General features: G+C 36.2%; 1 protein-coding gene across 1 annotated transcript in view; it reads right to left on the reverse strand.

Moving 5' to 3' along the window:
* LOC5575560 (elongation of very long chain fatty acids protein AAEL008004) overlaps positions 1-17,380 on the reverse strand; it is a 102,834-nt gene that overhangs the window by 72,945 nt on the left and 12,509 nt on the right. The gene's annotated exons all lie outside the window — the stretch shown is intronic.

Genomic DNA, 17,380 nt, shown 5'->3' on the forward strand with positions numbered 1-17,380 from the left:
CGCAGAAAAGTCTGAAGGTGGCGCTAGTAACAAAGTTTCTTCAATTGTCTAAACTTCAAGATCTTTATCAGCTAAAAGGTTGATGTCTTCGGCAAAACAGTTCATTAGATCAAGGGCTATCTGGCTGATTGGAAAATCATTCGCTAGATGGCACTAGTCAAAAGAAACCTTCAATCTTCTCTAACTTAAAATTCTTATCAGCTAGAAATTTGGTGTCTTCGGCAAAGATATTCAGCAGATTGAGGGCTATCTGGGAGGTTGAAAATCTAATTGAGATTATTATTGCTAGGTGATGACGCATACCCCTACAAAGTTTTGAACATTTATGGTCGAACATTCATTATCGCCAATATGTTTTACCCTAAAGCTGTTGAACATCTTTACCAAAGACACCAACCTTCTAGCTGATGAGGATCTTGACGTAAAGAACTTTAACTAGCGCCACCTAGCGGATTAATTTCCAATCAGACTCTTCATCGACAGGTACCTCTTGATCTGCTGAACAGCTTTGCCGAAGACACCTACTTTCTACCCCAATTGTATTATCTCAACATCTTTTTGAGGAAAATTTGGGAGAACTCGTGTACACGTTTTTTCCGTTATCATGAAAAGAGGGGGAGGGGGGGGGTCAAGGGGATGTCTCACCCAGGGATTGTAAGACCAACTAACCACATTTTCTTCAAAGTTTATTTCAAACTAGTGGTCCCGGCAAACTTCGTCTTGCCATCAAGTAGGCTGTTGGAATACGCTATGAATCGTCCCATACAAAATGACAGTTCCGTTCACGCTCGTTTTTCCGACTTTCCCGGTGAAAATACTGTGATTTTTATACACACAAACACGTCGGAACCCTTGATAAACGAAATGAAGTTATAATCATTCAAATCCGTTGACCCGTTCTCAAGCCATTTCGTGACATACAAACACCATCCCATTTTTATTTATATAGATTAATTGGTTTACTTGTCTCCGAATTGTGACCATTTAAATTTTCAAGGTTCGTCACGAACTTTTAAGGGTAAAACGTTCCGTTTTTTATGTACCGTTTTGATTATTTAAAATTATTCAAGTTGCGGACGCGTATTCTTTACCCACCATCCGAAAGTCTAGGGCTTCCGACGCTCGACAACGCTAAAAAATCATACAGAATGATGTGTGTGCTGGGTTATACTTCACTGAGGCCTTAAGTGTCCGTAATATGAATCAAAACGGTACCAACATAAAAAATCGATATTTTTTTGTTTAACTTGCAATAACTTTGTTAATTCTCAACCGATTTTTATGATTGAATTACTGCAGAAAGAAAGCCTTGTATAGTTATTGGAAAAAGCTTTATCCCTGGAAAAATTCTAGATGGAGTCCCAGGAGGAATGCCTGAAAGTATTCCTGGAGCAATCTTTGGAGCAATTCCTGAAAGAATCAATGGAGACAATCCAGGAGCAATCCTTGATGATATTCCTTAAGTAATTCATGGGAATATTCCTCAAGTAATATCTGGAGGTAGTCCTGGAGCAGTCCCTGGTGGTATTTTTGAAGGAATCCTTGGATATATCTCTGGAGGAATTTCTAGAGAAGTTGCTGGAGGAATCCCTGGAGGTATTCCTGGAGAAAGCCCTGGAAGTATTCTTGAAGCAATCATAGGAGACAATCCAGGAGCAACTCTTGATGATATGCCTTAAGTAATTCGTAGGAATATTCTTCGAAGAGTCCCTGGAGGTTGTCCTGGAGGAATCCCTGGATATATCCCTGAAGGAATCATTGGAGGTAGTCCTGGAGAAATCCCTGGAAGTATTCTTGGAGGAACTCCTGGAGGTGTCTCAGAAGAGATCTTTTCAGGTCTTACTGGAATAAGTCTTGAAGGTATGCTTGGAGAAGCTTTTGGAGGTATTCCTGGAAAACATCTTGGAGACATGCCTGGAAGTAGTGCTCGAGGAGTCCTTTGATGTGGTCCTGGAAGAATCGCTGGAGGTAGCCCTGAAGGAATCTCTGAAGCCATTCTTGGAGAAATTTCTGGAGGAATGAATGAAAGTATTCCTGGAGCAAGTCTTGGAGAAAGTCCTAGAGGTATTCCTGGAGGAATTTTCGGAGGTTTTTAATGAGGTATTCCTGGAGGAAGTCCTGGAGCAATTTCTGGTTAAAAAAAAAGTCCCATTTGAGCCCTACCGGAACCGAATTTATAACACCTGGATGGATCCAAGTCCGCCATTTGAGTTAATAGAATATTTATATATAAAAAAGATGGTTATTTTGAATTCAGATATCCCCAATATATCAAATATACATCCGGCAAACTTTAACATTTGACGGATTTCACGCCAACTCGACACGCGATTGGCAGCGCCCCTTGAGAATTCAATGAAACTTTCTGGATGTCAAAAGTATGTAAAACTAAGATACTTTGCATATGTTGTTTTTTCAAAATCGATCTAGACTAACATTTGGAAAGGGTCAAAGTTTTTTTTACTTTTTTTATAAACCCGTATAACTCGAAAACGGTAAGACCTACAAAAAAGTGTTGTATGGGGGACTGTCGTGCAATTTCCTGACGTTTAGAGAAAAATATTGAAAAAATAAAAACACATTTTCTACACTGAAAAAAAAAATATTCAAAACTTTATAGTCGATTTAAAAAACGGCCATTTCAGATTTTGATCATCCTTAAGCAAAAAGTTTCGTTGATAAATTAACTGCAAGTCGTCCATACATTGCAAATTTGGCATATTTTAGGGAAAAAAGTTTTTCTAACATCGAATTTTTTAAGTCCCAAAGTTTTTTTTTTTACTTTTTTTATAAACCCGTATAACTCGAAAACGGTACGACCTACAAAAAAGTGTTGTATGGGGGACTGTCGTGGAATTTCCTGAAGTTTTAGAAAAAAATATTGAAAAAATAAAAACACATTTTCTACACTGAAAAAAAAAATATTCAAAACTTTAAAGTCGATTTAAGATCAATTGAATTTAATTTAAAAAAAACTGTATAATTCCGTTTTATTTCTTTTAACTACTCCCAATAAAACAAATATAATCTATTTTGTGATTAAAACTCATTTATCACTTGAAAATATGATCATATGTACTAGACTATTTAAAGCGAAATAAAAAAAAATAAAAAATTCATTTTGGACTTAAAAAATTCGAAGTTAGAAAAACTTTTTTCCCTAAAATATGCCCAATTTGCAATGTATGGACGTTTTTTAGTAAATTTATCAACGAAACTTTTGCTTAAGGATGATCAAAATCTGAAATGGCCGTTTTTTTTAAATCGACTTTAAGGTTTTGAATATTTTTTTTTCCAGTGTAGAAAATGTGTTTTTATTTTTTCAATATTTTTTTTCTAAAACTTCAGGAAATTTCACGACAGTCCCCCATACAACAGTTTATTTTAGGTCTTACCGTTTTCGAGTTATACGGGTTTATAAAAAAAAGGTAAAAAAACTTTGGGACTTCAAAAATTCGATGTTAGAAAAACTTTTTTCCCTAAAATATGCCAAATTTGCAATGTATGGACGTTTTTTAGTAAATTTATCAACGAAACTTTTTGCTTAAGGATGATCCAAATCTGAAATGGCCGTTTTTTAAATCGACTTTAAAGTTTTGAATATTTTTTTTTTTCAGTGTAAAAAATGTGTTTTTATTTTTTTAATATTTTTCTCTAAAACGTCAGGAAATTGCACGACAGTCCTCCATACAACACTTTTTTGTAGGTCTTACCGTTTTCGAGTTATACGGGTTTATAAAAAAAAAGTAAAAATAAACTTTGACCCTTTCCAAATGTTAGTCTAGATCGATTTTGAAAAAACAAAGTATGTAAAGTATCTTAGTTTCACATAGTCTTCACACCCATAAAGTTTCATTGAATTCTGAAGGGGTGCTGCCAATCCCTTTGTCGAGTTGGCGTGAAATCCGTCATTTGGTAGATCAAATATATCGTATTTCGGAACATTCATAAGTTTTTGCAGTTCTTGTCACTTTTTGAGTAAAATTATGTTGAAAATTATGATTTTGTTATAATTTGTCGAAATTTTTTTTTTTAAATTTAAACAAGATTTTCATTTAAAAAGCCCCGGCAAACTTCGTCTTGCCATCAAGTAGGCTGTTAAAAAACGTCATGAAATCTCGCATGCAAAACGACAGCTTAGTTTTTTCCCGTTTTTTCTGACTATCTAGAAGGCTTTCTTAAACTTTTTCTCCGCACAAACACGTCGCATCCCCTGTCAAATACAACAGTGAAAGAATAGTGCAAATCCGTTCTCCCGTTCTCAAGCCATTTCGTGACATACAAACACCAGTCCATTTTTATTTATATAGATGAAGCATTTTACGATTTTGATGTAAAAGTATAAAAACGTAAAATTTAAGTGATTTACACATTTTTTACCAAAACTTTGATATTTGAAATCGTAGTACTCGAAAGCTCTAGGACGCGAAATAAAAAAGTTTGCATCGCAGCGCTATCTATGGGGCGAAATTTGCAATTAACCTTTATCATCAAATTGAGGAACAAATAAATTCAAGACAAGTCTCCTTTGTCACCAACTCGATAAAATGCACTCCTAGAGCGCTAGAGGCTTTGTCTGGGTAATGTTCCTGGCCCAGTGTGCACTGAAAGGCTGATAGCATCGATAAAAAGCAGAAAGAAATAAGCGATTGCAGTCCGAAAAAAAAAACAACCATGGAATAGAAGAATCTAGAAGGGCTGATGAAGAAAAACTGAAAAAAGAACAAGTGTCAGGAAGATTAGCAAAGTTTAGGATTTGGTCAAAAAAATATTTGAATAGGATAGGAATAGGATAGGAATAGGATAGGAATAGGATAGGAATAGGATAGGAATAGGATAGGAATAGGATAGGAATAGGATAGGAATAGGATAGGAATAGGATAGGAATAGGATAGGAATAGGATAGGAATAGGATAGGAATAGGATAGGAATAGGATAGGGTAATAAATTAAAACTGAAAGGTATTACACAAGGGTAAACCATCTTATGTTCAGGGAATTATTATATCGTGTAGCGAAACGAACTATCAGAATAGATTTTAAAACGATCAACAGGCAATCATAATTGCGGTCGATTAAGTCACACCCATGCTTCAACATTTCCTCACAAAACATACAGAAGAAAAATCCACAAATCATACGAAATCTCCCGCCAATGTCACTGCTCCTTTGACACGACCCGTGCTGCGCGTGTGTCTCAAAAGTTGCGTTACATTTACAACAGTTTGTGCGACTGTGCGTGACAATGACACACGCTGCCTGCTTATTACCCCTTGTGCCTGGTAGCTTGGCCCCAGCTAGCAACAAAACGATAGATATTTGCTCGATATTTACCAATCTGCCCCTCGCGAGGCAGCCTCACTCCTCGAACCCATCGCAATGATACTCAACAAGATGAATCGCACTCCACCTGTTGTTGTCCATGGAACCGGCATAGGAGTAAGAAAAAATAAAAGCTCCACACGCAATCCGCAATGTTCCACAGTTTGGCGATAGTTTTTTCTCGAGGTCAACCCTGGCAAAATCCTACGAAAAAGTGTTCGTTTAATTCCCAAATGAGACGGCACTTGCCTGATCGATTGTGCTTGATGCGTTTAGTGTGGAGAACAAAGTTCGGATCAAAGAGTGTGGTGCTACTAAGTCAGGGCTTCCCAATCGGTGATCCTTGGACCTCTAGGGGATTGTAACAACTTATTTATGTTTGGAAAATTTTCTAACATTTCTAGAAAAAAAAATCACAAAGATCATGCCAAGAAAAATTTTTTCAATTAATTTTTTTAGGAGTTCAGCAAAAGATCTTGTCGACTCATCTTTAAATCTTCCATACAAAATTTAAGAATTGTGCTGGTATTTGCTGTTTTGAAAGTTTTAAGAAATTTCATAGGAGTCCACGATGAATTGTAAGAAGAAGCCATAGAAAGTTTTTGCAGGAACTACTCAAAGACCTTGGCAGAAATTCCTGTCGAAAATCACACCATTAATTCAGCTCATAGTTTCGAGAGGATTCCGCGTTTTGAGTGAAATGAGGAAAGAATATCGAATTCCTTGCCAAGAATCTATTTTTACACTGTTCCGCGGGATGTTTTAAAAACTTGAAAGGGGCCTCAACTTCAAAAATTTAAGAACCACTGCACTAAGTCGCCTTTGTCAACAATGTCCACATGCTCCACGGAGTCTTAGAGCTACTAAGCAGCCGAAAAGCGTGTGACTCTGACATACTTTCCAACTTCGGTTCAGATTGTAGGTTTGACTCACACTGGTTTTCCTCGATTATTTGTTTCTGATCGTTTTTACATAATCGACACTCGCGGGCTGGGAGGCTGGAACTGCGTTTAGTTTTTGTCTAGTTGGCCCCTTTTTGTTTTGACAGACACTGACGACTGGATCTTGCGCACAAAGTCCAAAGACCGGACCGAGACTTGCAGCGCTAACGGCTTAGTAGCAGCTACGTAGCTTTAAGTCAAGGTTGAACTGGTTGCCAGTAGATGATCGATTGGGACCAATGGGACTGGCTGCGAATAGTGACGAGCATGTCGAAATGACGCTGGGTATTGGATTACCTGCTGACCGATGATTTCGAAGGGCCGAAAAAAATGATACCAGGTCACGTGAAATGGAATTTTGATTGCGTTACGATATGACTGAACCGTTTTTTCATGGAAACATGTTATTAGTGCATTAATTATTAGTTTGATCAAGTTCGGGATCTCGTTGATAAGACCTGTATGCGCAAGTATGGGAATATCAAATGGAATTGAGCCGGTTTATCTCCAATTGCATGATCTTTGATTAATTGATCTGTTGCATGTGCTAAACTGTTCCATTCAACAATTATCCCATCCCGCAAACAACGCAAATTCACGGCCAAACCGGACGCTTTTAAATTGATTGTTGAAAAACAAGGAAGATTTTGCATTAAGTTTAAAATAAACATTTGGAAAAGATCTTGGAAAATTTGAAAAATGCAATTGCAAAAGAACTAGGATAGGAATGATTTAAAAATTTACAATGAGGTGTAATAATTTCCGGGAACACTTTTCTACACGCAAAAATTAATGCAAATAGGGGTAAGTAAACGACTCTCTTTTCGAATATTTGTAATAAAACATAGGTAACCAAGAGATCCATTTTCATACATAAGCTTCAACCTTTCACTGCTGGTCAATCTAATTCAATCTAATGTTGCTCTAGGAATCCCCGATTTCGTGAGAGTCGTATTCAATTTGTCATTAACGAGACATAATTCACTTATGTATCACGACAAGCGGCAAAGGTTACAAGCTAATTAAATGCACCCCAAATCTTTAACCGAAGAAAGTCGTATAATGTTGGGTAATTTCACACATTTTGAGCCAAAATGTAATCATTTGGAAAAATTTGGCGCTCTCTGAACAAAAGTCTCTCAGACAACTTGTTCTCATCGAACAAGTTCCTTTCACCGTTCGGCCCAACTGTTTATAAGTGTTTTTTTTTTCTAAATGTTCAAACAATTTTGCAGTGCAAACTAGTGGGAGATGTGGTTGGCGACAATCTCGGCAAATTATAGCCCCGAATACCGAAAAAGTCCCAAAAAAGCTATTTGAGCTAGATACGATGAGCGATGGTGCATGCAGTATAGGTACTACTGACAATCGGGGATTTTTCGCATTAAGTTATAAACATACTGAGGGAACGGTTATGTAAGGATTTTGGAGGAGACATAGAGACAGTTATGTTCAGGCGGTTGACTGATGATAGGATAATCACGATTTACTAAATGTAGTGATGATTTCTGGCACTAAAATGTCAGTTTTACTCCATGGCGTAAAGTGAACGAAAACTGACCATTTTCAATTGGGAAAATCAACCTCTTTGAGGCATTTAGGTTGATTTCGCTCATCGGTCTTGCTTATTTTCGAAACGAAGAGAGCCCAACAAAATTGACTTGTGAAAGACTAACATTCCGTGCTGTTAATCAGAGTATTTTTATTCTATGTGCAGCGCAGATCTCCCACCATAAGTTTTTCTACGGATTTCTTTAAAAATAACTGCAGAATTTTTTCAGCAAACCTTTCATAATTTTCATGTTTTAAGTTTAAAGACTTTCCAAGTCTTCCTTAAATATTAGTTTGGGAAGGTTACCAGACTTTTTTTTAGGAAATTCTGCGGAGAACATGATTTATAATATTTGCTAAAATTATCTTATTTTCGCATGGTCCATGAACTTTTCTTTGAATTCTTCACAGAAAGCTCTTAGATATTGTTACTGAAACACAAGGCTTTCATGGATTTGAGAACTACCTCCAGGAAATTTATCATAGATTCCACCGGCAATGTTTCAATCGTTTCCAAAAGCTGATCCTTATCATCAGGCTTGATAATTCTCCTCAACATCATCAGAGTTCGGTGACTTACTCTAGAGCAGCGTGCTGCCTTTGCCTCTTTGCGAGGGAGCGAAAAAATGCTAAGCAGAGAGGCAACGAAAAATGAGCGAGAAAGATGCAGCACAAAAAAAACGAGTAAAATTCCATCAAAAAAGGGTGCTCTCACAACTCCCCGAGAACTGTCTGTTCGGGCGGCAGATTCGAGAGTTCGTTTGAAGTGTGAGTGATGATGAGCATCGCAACGAGAGAGAGAGAGATTGCCTGAAAAAATCCTCGCATTTTTCTGCACTCTCACTCGAATCGCTTGAGGATCTGTGTTGAAAATTTTGAGTTAATTTTTTTCTCCCCCGAAAAACGGCAAAATCACCTGTTCTTTGCATCGCATAGGAGTTTCTATCAAGCCTGTTTATCATGCACCACCTTATTTTTTCATAAAGTTCTCCAACAAATTCTTAACAAATTTCATCATATTTTACTCCATAAGCTTCTTAAAAAAATCCTGTAATTCCTGCATAGTACTTTCAGAAATGATGACAAAACATTGAGTAGATGTGTTCAACGAGCAATTATAGTTGGAACTCCATGTTACAGATTTATCACTTTTTAAAAAATAGAAAAAAAAATAATACAAAATAAATTGAAACCCAAAATAGCGCTAACGTCACATCGTCAAATTACAGCAGAATTGTTGTAGACATGTTTTATTTACTACTGAAGATAATTTTATTGATTTATTGAAAATATTAAAACCATCACAGTAGCTTAAAGGGCGCCTGGAATTCTCTACAAAACTCCTTACTCAAAATGTCTTTACAATTTTGGAAGAACTCTAAGGGAAGTTCCTTAATTAACTATTTCGGAAGCAAGTTGAAGTTAGAATTGTGGTATAAAGCATTTGGTGATGCTATAAATGAAGGTTTTTTTTTGAAAAAAAAAAACATTATTTGGGAATCAACAATGATGCAGTGTAACAGACGAGATTCAGATTAGTATTCATTTCAGGATTAATTTAAAGTGCATTAATGTTGAAAGATAAAAAACAAAATCCCAAGTAACCATAAGCACTAATAATAAGCCCTTAATCAGCATCATAGATGTGTACATGCATTATAATAGCACTACAAATGCTTACCCACCTTATAGCAGCACTTCCGCTGCATAGAAACCCTATTACAGCATCATCAATGCTTCTAAGCCTGATGCATACAGGCATTAAATAAGCACTATATTGGCTTTATATTCGAATACAGGGCATGTTTAAATGCCATCCAGTGTTTTGACAGATATATCACGTGCTTTGTGTTTGCATATAGTGGTAAGAGGGAGTCAATTGCAGGTTTTATGGCGGGGAAAAGTGATGGTTTAAATTGGTCACTTTTCTTTCCAATACTATTCATCTTATGTGGCCGTAGGAGCAAAGAAACAGAACAACAACTCAACAATACGGGTGTCGCAGGTTCGAGACGCAAAATGAGGAATTTCATCATCATAACGAGGATCCAAATGTGGCAATTGCATGTCCTCAAAAGGATGAAAACTACCAAAACGAATATGTCTGATACGGAGAAGTACTATCTGTATCATTTTATTACATTTTTTGCATACTATTATAGGTTTCCGTTTTCATTCATTCATTTATTTACCTCGTGTACCACTTGCTTGGCCGCATACGGGAAAGCTCTCTGGTTGCGTACGCGAAAGCACAAAATATTCGCCCTAAAATCTGGGCGAAAACAACTGACGTTTCTCACGTCGTCTTATATCAGCATTAGTGGTGCAGAGAAGCACGGCTATATCTTGGCACTATAATGGCACGCTATTTCGCCTTTTCTGGCATTATAATAGCATTATATGCGTATATAAAACTGGCATGCATCAAATTATTACCCTATATGCGCATATAATGCTGTTACCGTGCCGCATTATCGTGCTTACTGGTTACTTGGGATGTCCAGGTAAAAGACTCAAAAGACGCAAGGTCGAATAGTAATAGAAAGGAAATAAGTACGGAGTTCTTTCGAGAAAATAGGAAGAAAACCAATTTTAGAATTTTTTTTTGCTTCGACATTTAATTTTTCTAAGTTGTGTTGCAAATTGGAAACCCTCATAGATTTATTTATGTCTGTTTGTTTTTATTTTAAGGTTTCTGATAAAGCTTTTAAACAGTAATTTCTTTATTATTTAAAATCAAAGATGTTTAAGGAAATTCAATGTTATAAGAATTCAATGATTTTCTAGAAAACTAAATGGGGTATATAATTTACCATAATACACATCCCGCGGAAATGTGTTCAAAACACGGATAGAGTAGTATACATTCAGTGTACTACAGTCACCCCACAGTTATGGATAGCACACAGATATGGATCATTGTTGGATTTAACGGAGAATATCTCATCGAATTAAGTTGCAATTACGCAGAGCACATTTTACCTACGTTAACCATAAATCTATACAGCATCGCAGTCAATTATAATGGACGTTTACGCATTTTCCCTTTTCCTAGGAAATAAAATGTCTACCATATTCCTAGAAGCTTTGATTCATATCTGTGGGGTATTGAAAACCATACCACAGTTATGAATCAAAGATAAGGCGATTCCAAAAGAAACGCCAAAAAGTATACTTTCACTAACACTCCATTCATTTACCTCGCAGATAAGTTGCTGTTATAGTGTGTTGATCCATAATATGAGTCGGTTTGATCCATAATAGGGACGTTCCGATACTTCCGATATATCGGAATATCGATATTTTGCTTTCGATATTCGATATTTTGGTATCGATAATTTCTATTCGATATATCGGTAATATCGATATTTCCTTCCGATATATCGTACATTAATACAGTCAGTGACAAAAGTTAGTAACTGAAGGCTGTTTTTCCATACAAAATGCCCAAGTTTGGAGATCTGTATCTTTATCTCAGCTTCTGGTAGTCCGAATTGGGTAAAATTTGTATGGCGAACTACACATAACCTGAAGTTTTGTGTATACTGATCTTATTAAATTTTAGACATTTCCGAAAGAGTTTTAGAGGGTTGTTCAAAGGAAAAAGTAAGTATCCAAGAGATTTTTTAATTACTTTAGAAATGGTAAGTTGGTTAGATTGTTCGGCAAAGTTGTTCAGTTTCAAAAGTTACATAAACTTACAGAATACCACACAACCAATTACAATTTATCGCTTTTTGATTAAATAAAAAAATCGCTTGATTACTTTTATGTTTGAATAACCCTCTGAAACACTTTGGAAAAGGTCTGGAATTGAATGATCTCAGTATGTACAAAATTTGAGATTATTTTTCTTTTTCTATATTTTTTCTTCATCCAAATTTTATGCAATTCGGACTACCAAAAGCTGAGATACAGATCTCCAAACTTGGGCCATGGAAAAATAGTATTTGATTACTAACTTATGTCACTAAGATTATACGGAAAAGGGTTCCCGTCCGTTACCATAGACAAAGATTTGGAACAAATCTGCCTCTTAGACAAAATTGACGCATTTTCTGGCAGTCGAAAACTGTCGTGGCCACATCCTTGCGAAAGCTAAGGGATAGGAAATGATAATTGATTAAACACTTATTTACGCTTACCAACAACAATTGTAGGGTTTTCTCTATATATTATTATTTATTTTGTACTAGTGGTCCCGGCAAACTTCGTCTTGCCATCAAGTAGGCTGTTGAAAAACGCCATTAAACGTTCCGTGCAAAATGGAAGTTCCATTCACTCTAGTTTTTTCAACTTTCCCGTTAAATATCCTTTACTTTTTATATCCACAAACACGTCGGAACACCTCAGGAACATAACTATGGAAGAATTTTCAAAATCCGATAGCCCGTTTTCAAGCCATTTCGTGACATACAAACACCATTCCATTTTTATTTATATAGATTTAAAGAAGCATTTTCCGTTCAAATTCTACTAAAAAGTATCTAAAAAGAAGACATTTATTTTAATGTCGGTCAAAAAAGCAATAATCTTGAATTTTTCTCCATTTGAATATATCAAATGATATTCCGATATATCGATATTTTGGATCGATATATCGGTGGTATCGATATTTTGATTCGATAATCGTATCGAATCAAATATCGATACTTTGCAATATCGGAACGTCCCTAATCCATAATAAGGAACCACCTCTCCCACTGATCCACATCTGTGGGATGGACAATGGTTGAAATTTCTATCGAAATCGACACTTTTTCGTAAATGAACGCAAATGTTGTGGTGTATTTCTTAAAACAACTATATTCCGCAGTGCCAGGGAGGTAATCCGGTTTTGTACAGCGTCAACATGATTTTTAATCACATTTTGTTGTGAAAAATGACCCTTAGTTGATCCATAACTGTAGGGTGACTGTATATTATGAAAAGAAGAAGCAAACAAGAATATTGTTTTTCTGGAATAACCTAACTCAGAAATAATATGAGTGCTTCGTGAAGCCCAAGCAGGACAGTTCGGTTTTGCGTCGTCCGAAAGATTTTGCTCACGGTTTCGTGCGTGGTTTCGTCGCCGAAGAATTATTTTTTTTTCTGTTTTGAAGCGTCTTGCTGAGTAGGTATTTGGGAAGGCACAAGCAAGACGGTTTGTTTTCGGGACGCCAAGAAGTTTTGCTGTCAGTGTCAGTTTTGTGTTCAGTCGAGGATGGATTACCAACTGGTGAGTTCGTTTCATGCTTGTGATAGCACATTTTTTTTTCTTGAAAGCGTAACATTTTAGGAATATTAAAACAAACTTTGTATGGTTCGTCACTATAAGTGTCGGCATTTTGCTTTTTTCTTCTACAATTTCAATATACAGCCATTCCATGAAAAACCGATCTAGTGGGTCTCCGAATTCCGTGAAAATTTGCTATTTTGTTCCTTATCCGAAATAAGGATACACGTATTTTTGGATTTTTTGATTAGGGTGACCATTTCCGAAATAGGGTGGCCTGAAAAATCGCGATTTTGTAAAAACTTTTGAACCGTTCGACCGATTTTCAATCTTTTTGGACAAAATGAAGATTTTGACTTTTCGGGAAAAATTTAAAATTTCACAAAAACTGTGTTTTTTACATGAAAAAACTCAATAGTTTCCGTTTTTTTCGTGTTTTGAAGGCCTCGGGACCAAAGGGGCTATTGCTGCTCTCATTTTTCTCAAAAGTTCAGAAAATTTTACGTAAACTGTCAAATTTTCAGCGATGTATGTTTTTTAGTTTTTGAGATATATTTTTTTTGAAAATAAAAAATCAGTCATTTTTTATCGGCACACACTGTAGGTCTCAGCGCATTAGATTTGTAATGTTTAAAAAACAATTATAACTTTTGAACAGCTTAACCGATTTCCAATCTTTTTGTATGAAATGAAAGCTTAAAATTTCAACTATTCAGACAAAATTGAAATTTTTTTAAAACTTCTACCATATTGAGACAAAATGCACAGTAATACTCATATGTAATTTTCAAACAAACTATGTATAGTTCGTCACTACAAGTGTCGGCATTATTTCTGTTTCATATAATTTAAAATACATACATATTATTTTCAGTTTTCGTCATTAATAAAAACATCTTTTGAATTGTTCGACATTATAGATGTTGACGTATTTTATAAAGCTTCTACCAAAAACTTCTCGAGACAAAAATAAAAACTTGTTTTAAATATAAGTCGTATATTTCCCCCTTGTCTATGGATCGCATCATCGACCAGAGGTGACTCCCAGATCTTTTCCTCCCTCACTAATAAACACCCTTCCCGTGGTGATTGTGGAGATGCAGAGGTATTCTCGGTCTCTAGAAGCAACAATCATTACGCTCTAACATTCCTTCCCCATCCCAACTGACTGTAAGGACTTGGCCGGCGCCGTTATTGATCAATAATATTAGATCTGCTAAAATTGCACTTCGAGAGTAAGCGGAAACTCCCATCCCTTATTCATTTGGATCGTAGTGCAATTCTTACCAGTTCCGATCAATCACGGAGTAGCAACCATTGACCTGTACAGTCAGTCTATGCTATGCTATGCTATGCTAATAATCTAACTCAGAAAGAATATAGTCTATGATGGAAGATAACCAGTTTTCAACCTACCTCTAGGTTTCAACCCATTCGTACGTTTTTGGCCTAGTTGGTATGAAAATCCAAAATTTGGCACAAAATTCTTTTAAGTCATAACTTCTTCTTTCTGGCGTTACGTCCCCACTGGGACAGAGCCTGCTTCTCAGCTTAGTGTTCGTATGAGCACTTCCACAGTTATTAACTGAGAGCATACATTGCCAATGATCATTTTTGCATGTTTATATCGTGTGGCAGGTACGAAGATACTCTATGCCCTGGGAAGTCGAGAAAATTTCCAACCCGAAAAGATCCTTGACCGGTGGGATTCGAACCCACGACTCTCAGCTTGGTCTTGCTGAATAGCTGCGCGTTTACCGCTACGGATTCTTTTATTTATATAAATGACATTAAAAAATAGATATTGCAATTTCGTTCGAAGAGCTCAGGTGGCAAGGATTTCTAATAACTAAAAATTTTCAAAATAACCGTTAAAGTATCACTATATGCGCTGACAAGCAAATTATATGCTGATACTTTTTCAGATGCATCAGTGAAATACCAACTGATTTTCATTCATTCATTCGAAATTTTGACAATTATTGAAACAATTATTAACAACGCGTACAAATTTCAATGACAACCTTCTTTGCCTTAAATCTATGTAAAACATTGCTATTGTGATCGACTCCTTTATGCTAAGATTATAGTTTTACCATTGGAACTTAATATCTTCCTTACCACGATGTTTTTTTTTTCAATATTCGTAGGCGAAATACTTTGACTACAGTGCCCGTTCGATTTTGGCACAGTTCGTTTTTGACATGCTTAGATTTTGGCACGATTCGATTTTGGCGGCACGGAAATGCATATACAAAAAATGAATCATGGGTTTCTGTTAATCTCAGTATGTCAGTAAACCTTTTTGGAGACTAACCATGTTCAGAATAGGTGATTTTAATTCGTTACCATTATTACAAACAACCGTTCGATTTAGGCTATGCGATTTTTTTTGGCTTGTTTCCAAAATTTAACGGTTATGTTGCCTGAAATTTACCAAATTAAAATCACAACGCTCCAAAAACAAAACTACCCCCATAAATGTCCCATTTTGATAGAAATGACAATATTTTGATTGAAAATATTTCAAATACAATGGATTTTACAGAAATGTTTTATTCTACATCAGTGGTTCCCAACCTTTTAAAATCTGCTACCCTCTCAACCCACGGACCTCCAAAATATGGATGTTCTTCAAATCAATGGTTATGCCGACCTTTTGAAGATTCTAGAATAATTTAACAAAAATACTTGACATTTGGGAGAAAATCTTTTCAACAGACTTCCCATGAACAGAACCGATGCTTAACTTTGGTTTAAACCTTGCAACTTGTGTTGAACCCGAAACGCGCTTCGTTTCTGTACCAGTGTATCAAACCGAACCCGGTACCTGTGTTCAAACTTCGGTTCAAACTTAGCTTCAAATAATGCGCAAAGCAGACAGACAGAGAACGGTTGAAATCCACGCGGATAAATTTGTACGATTATATATGGAACTTCTTGGTACAAATCGCAAGACCGTTAAGGCTTGAATAGATGTTTTATTTAAGCAAATCAATTCAGATTGTTATTTTAGGTAACATTAAGCGGTAAATTCATGAAAAAACAATGATTTCACTAAATCATACAACAAGACACGATAAGTAGAAATTGATAAGCGTGGATTTCAACTGGTTTTCTATCTGTCCGTTTTGTGCTACCGTTTTGAACCTCAGATGTAACCGAAGATTTGCACTAAAATATGAACCGCGGTTGCAGTCGATGTATAAATAGACCAGTTTTCGAACCGGCGTTCGAACCGATGTTCACTTTACACATGTTTGAGTTTCACGAGCACAGAACAGAACAAGAAGAATCAACGTGTTCGGTGTTCGTTTGAGAAGCCTGCTTTCCAATAAGGACATAGGGGAACTGGGTGTAAAATGCGCCGTTGGGGTAAAACGCGCCACCCTTGTTTTGAACGAACGACGTGCTTTGGGACGCTGTTTTTCACCCGAGATAATGGAAATGTATTAAAATGCTTCTCTAGATATATTTTTAAGTGTTTTCCTGGCATAAATCGTGAAAAACTCGAAAAAACGTTTTTCGCTGTTTTCGTTGTAATTTTGTGTTATTTTCTAGGCCATTTTTCAGGCCGATAAACAACAAAACTTTTGAAACTATCATCGAGTATCGACTTGTGCACTCCCATAGTTTGTATTGCATGCGAAAAAAGTGGTGAATTCAACCTTAAAAAGCGTATTGAAGGACTTAAACTTTAATCAACTCGTGGGGCAAAACGGCCACACCTATTTCATAACACCAAAACAGCCGTTTGAATTCAAATTCCAGCAAATGTAATGGCACGCTGTAGTTACGTGCCAATTCGAACCTTACAAATGCACATTTTTCGAATCAGCATTTATACTATAATCGAACAATAACATCTGATCAAACGCCCTAATATATGCAACGTATTTGCAAGCATGATTGCGCATGCGTGTGCGTGAACGACTAACGCCGAGATCAGGTGGCGCGTTATACCCCGCAAAAAATAAAAATGCAGATAAGCAAGCATTTTGTAAAAATTGATTTATTAACTCCAGAAAAAAGAAAATGGATGGCTGTTTCTACTATTTGGTAGAAAACATGTTTGTCTATGAGATAATGAATAAAAAATGGCTTCTAATAATGTTCTTCATAGCTAAAAACGCTTCCTTCCTTAGAGGGCGCGTTTTACCCTCAGTTACCCTAAATAAATTAGAACAAATCGAAGAATTATGAACAAGAATTACTCAGGCACCTTAATGATTCACTTTCACATTGGAAAGTTTGGTAACGGAAAAATTATCTGAAAAGCATCAGTAAAATGCATTCATATACAGGGCAAATTATTGCTAAATATGAGCTCAGTAGCTTTTAGAGAACCCTCT

Source organism: Aedes aegypti, chromosome 2 (genome assembly GCF_002204515.2).
Source record: "Aedes aegypti strain LVP_AGWG chromosome 2, AaegL5.0 Primary Assembly, whole genome shotgun sequence".
Lineage (NCBI taxonomy): Eukaryota > Metazoa > Arthropoda > Insecta > Diptera > Culicidae > Aedes > Aedes aegypti.